The sequence below is a fragment of the Myotis brandtii genome, unplaced genomic scaffold, assembly GCF_000412655.1.
Source record: "Myotis brandtii unplaced genomic scaffold, ASM41265v1 scaffold303, whole genome shotgun sequence".
Lineage (NCBI taxonomy): Eukaryota > Metazoa > Chordata > Mammalia > Chiroptera > Vespertilionidae > Myotis > Myotis brandtii.
In genome coordinates, this window is record NW_005361573.1 from 723438 (window position 1) to 730837 (window position 7400).

Below are 7400 nucleotides of genomic sequence, written 5' to 3' on the forward strand. Positions count from 1 at the left end.
GTTGTACATAGAACTATACAGCGTCGGCGTGGGAAGCGTCCTAGAAGTCAGCTAGTCGAACTCCCCTCTGTTGCATTAAAGGGAAACGGAAGTCCAGAGTCCAGCGTGGCCGTGGCCGTGGAAGAGGAGGTTGCAACAGAACACCATTTACCAGCAGTTTATGAACTGCAGGTGTCATTTGCCCGGGCCCCTCCCTGCTCAGCACAATGGGGCCAAAGACGTTTTGCCACCTGAGGACTGTGGTCCCCTGACTGAGAGGCACTTTGAAGTAGCTTGTTCCCGAGTCACATCAGCCCTAGAGCAATAAGGACTTGGCAGATTCGCTCCTGCGGTGCCCAGGGCAGCTGGGCTGGGCAGGCCCTGGCTGGGTGCCCGGGGGCTAGGCAGCCTGTCTCCCAGGGGGCTGATTCTTCAGGTCAGCATGGTCCTGTGTGCACGCACAGATGCGGGCATGCGTTCTGCTTAATGCAGCCCGGGCGCTTCCTGTGCGTCTCCCAGCCCCAGGCTCTCGCTTCTGACTCCGTGAAACCATCGATTCCTCCATCCATCAGAGAAACAGACTCCGGGAGGCTATTCTGTGGGGGGTGGTCTTTACAGAAAGCATTGCTTTTGTGCATCTTGAGGAAACAGTCACCTAAAGCTGCCTCCCATGGAGGGCCTTCACGTGTCAAGTGCTTTATATATTGCCTCTGATCTTTATAAAAGATCATATTTTCATTGATTCAGAGAGGAGGGGAAAGGGAGAGAGAGATAGAAACATCAACGATGAGAGAAGATCACTGATCGGCTGCCTCCTGCGTGCCCCACACTGGGGATTGAGCCCACAACCCGGGCATGTGCCCTGACCGGGAATCGAACCGTGACCTTCTGGTTCATAGGCTGATACTCAACCACTGAGCCATGCTGGCAGTGCCGAGTCTCCATTTTACAGACGAGGAAGCTGAGGCGAAGGACCCTATTCTACTCACACAACTGGGGAGTGGCAGATAGTAAATCCAGGTCTTTCCTTTAGAATCCATATCTGTGTTTGGGGGTCTGTTTGGCCTATGACACTTGGGGCTCAGCCTCAACAGCTCTGTAAAGGGAGCTTAGGAGGATCTGAGGACAGAGCCGTGGTCTTTAGGGTACATGTACATGGCCTCTGGCAAGCCATTTCACCCTGCTCCCTGCCTCAGTTTCCCCATCTACAACCACACAGGTGTTTGCCATTATACGCAAGCAAGGTGATAAGGACCCCGAATGATATTTTCATAATAGCAGCAGCAGTGGCTGTGCTTTATTGAGCACCTACTGTGTGCCAGGCATGATGTCGGGAGATCCGTTAAGCTCTGTCTCCTTTAATCTTCACCCTATGAGATAGGTGGTTTCATTCCCCAGGGTGAGCTCTGGGCCTCAGTCCTTCCATCTGTACAATGGGGATGATGTCGTCACCACTGCACAGGGTGGTTTGGGTAGTAAATGAGTTCATGTATACATGTGATTAGAATGCGGCCTGGCACACCGCAACTACAGTATAAGCGCCCTATCACCAGGCACATCTTGTATCTGGGGAAACTGAGGCTCAGAAAGGTAAACGACTTGCTCAGGACCACACAGCCGAGAAGTGGCAGACCCAAGTCTCGCCTCCTGATCAGAGCCCCTCCGCCCCCCACTTGGCAGTGACCTGGTTTGGGGGGTACCTTGTCCTGTTCCAGACATCAGATGAGATACTCTGGTCTCTTTAGCTTTGGTCTGTCCTCTCTTAGCCCAAGGAAGCCCTAGTCCCTCTCTCTGAGCCCCCAAGGCCATGGAAATAAACACAAAATTAGCTTTGCACTCCCAGTGTCCAGAGGCAACGGCAGGCCTTGAATTATTCAGGCTGTTTGGGTGTGAGCTGTTAGTTTTCCGCGGCTCTCGCCTTGACGGTCGCCCTGACAGATTGATGGACGAGCCAGTAAAACACTCCGAGGCCAGGAGGAACATTCTTAATCATAACTCACTGATGGTTGCGAGTGTTTGCTCTGCACTGGCAGCTCCAGAGGTGCGGCCTGGCCTGGAACCTCCCTTGCTGTCCTCTGATGAGGCCGAAGATGCCAGCTGCAGAGTCACCCCAGCAACCGGCGGAGGGCTCGGAGCAGGACTTTTGAGACTGGAGCTCTTCCTTCATTTTATTTTATGCTTTTATTGTTTTAAAAATTATGCTATAAACTGGCCTGGCTCAGTGGTTGAGCGCTGACCTATGAACCAGGAGGTCACGGTTCAACTCCTGGTCAGGACATATGCCTGTGTGGTGGGCTCAATCCCCAGTGTGGGGCGTGCTGGAGGCAGCGATCCATGATTCTCTCTCATCGTTGATGTTTCCATCTCTCTCTCCCTTTCCCTTCCTCTCTGAAATCAGAGAGAGAGAGAGAGAGAGAGAGAGAGAGAGAGAGAGAGAGAAAGAGAGAGGGAGAGAGAGCTGCCTTTGGGGAAATGCTTGTTTCGTGTTTTTTTTTTTTAAAATAAGAAACAGCCAGACATTCTCTCCAAGTGGTTGTACTTTTTAAAATTCTCACCAGGAGTGTCTGAGAATTCCAGTTGTCCCACATCCTCGCCAACACTTGGTATTATCGGACTTTTCCGTTGTAGCCATTCTGGTGGGAAGCAGTGTTATCTCGTTGTGGTTTTATTCTTCTCATGTGCTTCTTGGCCATTTGCACTTCTTCTTTTGGCCAGTGTGTTTCCAACTGTACCTCACGCCCCTGTAACTCTGGTTCTTGGCATGAGGTCTTCCTCCCAGACGTAGGAGCTTGCGGGCTAGTGTCTGGAGTCGTGAGAGAGGTAACACCGCAGGGGCAAGCCTCACACAGTGGAGATGGAATGTCGTAGACACAGCTTCTCATTCCTTCAGTGGGTTGACTCAGAGGTACGTCTTCCCATGATTCTTAGGAGGGCCCCAGCGGGCCTGAGCCCACTTTCCATCACGGTCACCAGCTCATGTTCCTTCCCCGTCTGCCGATCCCACTCCCTCACCTGCTCTTTCTGAGATGCCTCCAAATGAAGCTGCATTCACCCAAGTCTTTGTTTCAGGATCTGCTGGTCGGATTCATGGAGCCCACGTTACGTGGACCGGAGGGAAGAGCGCAGGCTCTGGGGTCAGAGAGCACTGTCCAAGTCCAGGCTCCTCCGCTAAATCTCCGTACGATCTCGTGCCTCGGTCTTCTCATCTGCTAAATGGGGATAATAACTGTTCCATGCTCCCAGGGCTGTTACCACAGTGAAGTGAGACCATGTGAAGTGCTTGGCTCATGGTGAGCCCATAATAATGGGGAGTTAATGTATTGTTATTACTACGATTTTATTCAACCTTTAAAGCTGGTCTCTGGAGGAGGAATGAGGGGTAGGCATTGTGTCCCTCCCTGCCTTCCTCTCCCCCCCAAAGCATTTTCTCTTCCAACATCCCTGGGAAGGGCAAAGAGGGTAGGAGGGAGGAGGAGGCTTGACATTCCTCTCAATCCTGCAGTCACACCCGTCCCTGGCCTGTCCCCCTTGGCCTTGCAAAGAGTGGACAGAAAAACACTACATTCTGATAACAAAGGGTGTGACAAAAGGCAGGAGTGGCCTCGAGGAATATTGATGGGGCTGTCACACGGAGTGTCTCCAGATTTCCCCGACAGTCCCAAGGTGAAGAAGCAATTTTGTATCTGCCATTAATCTTGCAAATAAATGCACGACGTGGCCGCAGCTGGGAGTCCTCATATTAATTGATCGCTGCTGCGGAACTGAGTTCGGAGCTCATTAGGCAGGGCTGGGAGCGGCGGCCGTGGGCTCGCTGGGCCGTGGCCCCGGCCTGTTGGCGTGTGATGCTCGGGGCTCCCCGCTGGTACCAGGACTGGCATCCAGAACCCCAAAGAGATGGAGAAGGGGCTGCGGGTTGGACATCGGCAGGTGTGGAGGACCTGGGGTGGCTCTGACCCCTGAGTGACCTCAGGTCCTGAGAGAGTGTGCAGCTTCTACTTGGGAGCCCGGTTTCCAGGGGGGCCCCCACTCTGCACCTGCGGGAACTGGGTCACTGCTCCTCTTGAGTCTCAGGTTCCTCATCGTTGAAGTGGAGATTACACCAATGCTCAGTGCAGAGGGATGCTGTGAGGTTTACATGAACTGTGCCCATGTCTTCAGTCAGAGTAAATGCTGCTCGTGGGATGCGATGACCGGGTCCTAGGGGAACCGTGCCTTCCAGCCCCAGCCCCCTGTGCTGTGGGAGGGTGAGATGCTCACATTATCGCTCCATCTCTTAACTAGATGTCCAAGCATTTGTATTTATGGAAATGGGGTGCCATCCGTCACTGACACCCGGGCTGGGGGAAGGACTGAAGAGCAGGTGGGTAAGGGATTGGAGTTGTTTGGGGGAAGGGGTGGGAGCGTCCAGGAGGCACTGGGGACCTCCAAGGAGTGAGAGAGGACGCCTGGCATGCGTGTTGGGTTTTACAGTTTATAGTGGACACTCGTATTCATTGTCTCGTCGGCTCACCTCCCAGGCCAAGAAATGGACAAACTTGGCTCCTTTTCCTGCCTTCCCTTTTCCCGAAATCTCTGAGTAACACACTTCTCCCGCCACGCCTCAGGCCATCTGCGTGGGGCCTCTTTCATATGCTTTCTTCACATCTCAGAGCCTTTTCCAAAGCTCTCTATGCAACCACTAGCTCAGCCACTCGCTCATATTCAACCAGCCAATGAAGCAGTTCTCACAATGAACAAACCAGTCATCTAGTCAACCAGCTAGCACTCAATCAAGGAATTGACCATCTAACTAGCTAACTAACCACAAAATCAAGTAACTAAACAACCGACTAGCAATCAACCAACTGACTAACCAAGCAGCTAATCCACCAACTAGCCAACTAATCAATGAACCAGTCAATCAGACAACCAACCACTCAACCATTCAATGAGCAACTTAATAAATGATTCAACCAACCCACAGACCAACTGACCAATCAAATAACCAGTAACAAATCAGCCAAAATATTCTGGGCAAATGAACACAATGAGATTCTGACTTGACCCAGGAGAAGGGCCATCTATAAACTTATTTATGAATAAGTTTATAAATAAGAACCTCATTCTTGCACCACTCCCTGCACAGCCCTGGGCCAGGCATTTTCTCTATGGACCCCACTAGAGCAGCGGTTTGCAAACTGGGTTCCCTGGGGTCCAGGGTTCTGTGGAAGGGCCCTGGGGTTGTTTGGGAAGCAAAGGGCAGCCAGGTGGTGGGTGCTGGGACTGTCTTCCCTGCTTCCACTGTGGGATATGGAGTAAGACTTTGAATAAAGGTTAGATGCCTTAAAATTTTGTTTTAAATGTTTAAAACCCAGCACAGCGGGCCACCTCTTTAGCTCTAAGATCAACAACTGTGTGTGTGGGTGTGGGGGAGCCATGAAGGGGACCCCGGGCTCCGGCCTGCAGTTTCCAGCGGGCAGAACGCAGTGAAGGCAGCGGCAGCTCCCCCGCGTCACCCTGGGCCCCAGGGGGCACTGCGTGCCAAGGCCTGGCTGCTGGGAGCTGGATGGACTCAGAAGCTCCTGGAGACCACACGTCGGGGAGGGGCTGAGGACAAGCGCCCCCCGGCGCCCCCCCCCCTCCGTCCACCCCATCGCATCTCCTCACCTGTTTCCAAGCAGAGCCTGCTCCCCCTGGCCCGGGTCTGCTGGGATTTCCACACAGCTCCAGGCAGGCCGAGGGGTGACCTGGGACGCAGCACCCACTAGGACTGATGCCGAAAGGTCTTCAGATGAGGACCCCCATCTGCCCGTTTCTCAGTCGCAGCCGCTGGGGAAGGCAGAGCCGGGTGTGGGAAGACCGTGCGCATCAGGCCAGCCACCTGAGCGGGGTGTGCAGCTGGGAGTCCTTTGCGGATTTCAGCTCCCAACAGCGAAGAGCAGCCAGATGGAGCTCAGGGTTCTTCCCCCTGCGGGAGAGAGGGCACGGCGTTGGGGGTCGGGCCGTGGGTTGAACCCCGCTTCGCCGTGAGACCTCGGGCAAGTCACGTCACCTCCCTGTGCCCGTGTCCCCTCCTCTGTAAAATGGGGTTGGTCAGCGGTTACCACTGAGGAGGCCAAGAGTGGGACGCATCTCTGTTTAGGGGACCCCCCCACGTTATGAATGGAAAACTGGCCAAGCGGGGGATTTGGGGAAGAGCTGGGATTATCACTGAGGTTTCTGCGTTGATGTCTCTTTTCTTAACCCCGAGACGTCTTTTCCTCTCTCTTTGGGGGCCGTTTCCTCTAGAAAGTTAGAACCACGCTCTGCTGCCTGGCTGTGTCCTAACACCCGGGCTGACTCCGGGAGCCTCTGGATCTCACTCTGCTCCCTGTTTTCTCAGCAATGCCCCCGCCCCCCCGCACTGGGTGTGGGCTTAGATGTCTCCCAAAGGTACATTAAACACCCCCAGGTGGCCTGCCCGCTGACCGGAGGGCTATCACTTATTCAGGAGCACCTCCTAAGTGCCTGATTTATGGGTGGCAGGCGAGCTATGTTCTGTAGGCAGCTAGGGTCGTGCCATTAATTTTTCAGAGATTAAGAGCATGATGGGGAAGATAAATGGGGTGATTCTGGGGATCCTGGGAGAGCAGCTCCCAGGAGGGGTCCCCCACCCCTTCATGCTCACCTGGCAAGAAGTGAGTCCCTTTCTGCTGCTTTTCAGGAGAAGATCTGCTCCCAGAACAGGGGGATGGTCCTTCCTGGAGCCACAAGGGGTTCTCCTAGCAGAATCAGAGATATTTCGATCGGAGAGTCACAGACGGTTAAGTCAGACGAGTTTTTGAAATCGTGCAGTCCAGTCTCCTCACTTTACCGACGGGGAAACCGAGGCCCAGGGTGGGGAGATGACCTCAGGGGGCCACTCCACCAGCAGCGGCACCCCGGCTCTCCCTGGGGTCTCCTCCGGTGCCTCCTTTCTCCTGGAGGCGGGGCTTCGCCGCGGGTGGAGGAGAAGGACTTCTGAGGGGCGCTGCCATCTTCCCAAGCTCCCCACTTACAGAAAAAGAAGCCGAGGTTCAGAGTGGACCCTGCACCTCTTGACTGTAACTTGCACAGGGATCCCTCAGCTTTGCGCTGCTTCTCCGGCTCCCACCTCGAGTGCTCAGGACACAACATGTGCAATAAATATCTGTTAAATGGATGCACGTTGACCAGCACGGCTGGTACCAGAATCACGTGATCTAGAGTCTGCCTGTGGGCTCCGTGGCCAGTTTCCGTAACAGCACAGCCTGTCTTGTTGCGTCTTATGTCCCAGGTCTCATGAGCAGCAGGCGGGGACATGGAATTCCCACAGGTGGGAGCTCCGCCTTCTGGACAGTGGGAATTTTTTTCTCGGGCTTTCTTTTCTGTTCTTTTCTTTTCTTTCTTTATTTTTATCCTCACCCAAAGGATATTTTTCCATT

At 53.9% G+C, this 7400-nt stretch overlaps 1 long non-coding RNA gene across 1 annotated transcript; it reads right to left on the minus strand.

Moving 5' to 3' along the window:
• Positions 1 to 4125: 4125 nt before the first annotated feature.
• On the minus strand, positions 4126 to 7163 carry LOC106726688. The gene is made up of 3 exons (XR_001362762.1): positions 6626 to 7163; positions 5626 to 5926; positions 4126 to 4213 (listed from the first exon to the last, which is right to left on the minus strand). It is a non-coding gene; the product is annotated as an uncharacterized LOC106726688 (long non-coding RNA).
• Between the last annotated feature and the right edge of the window lie 237 nt (positions 7164 to 7400).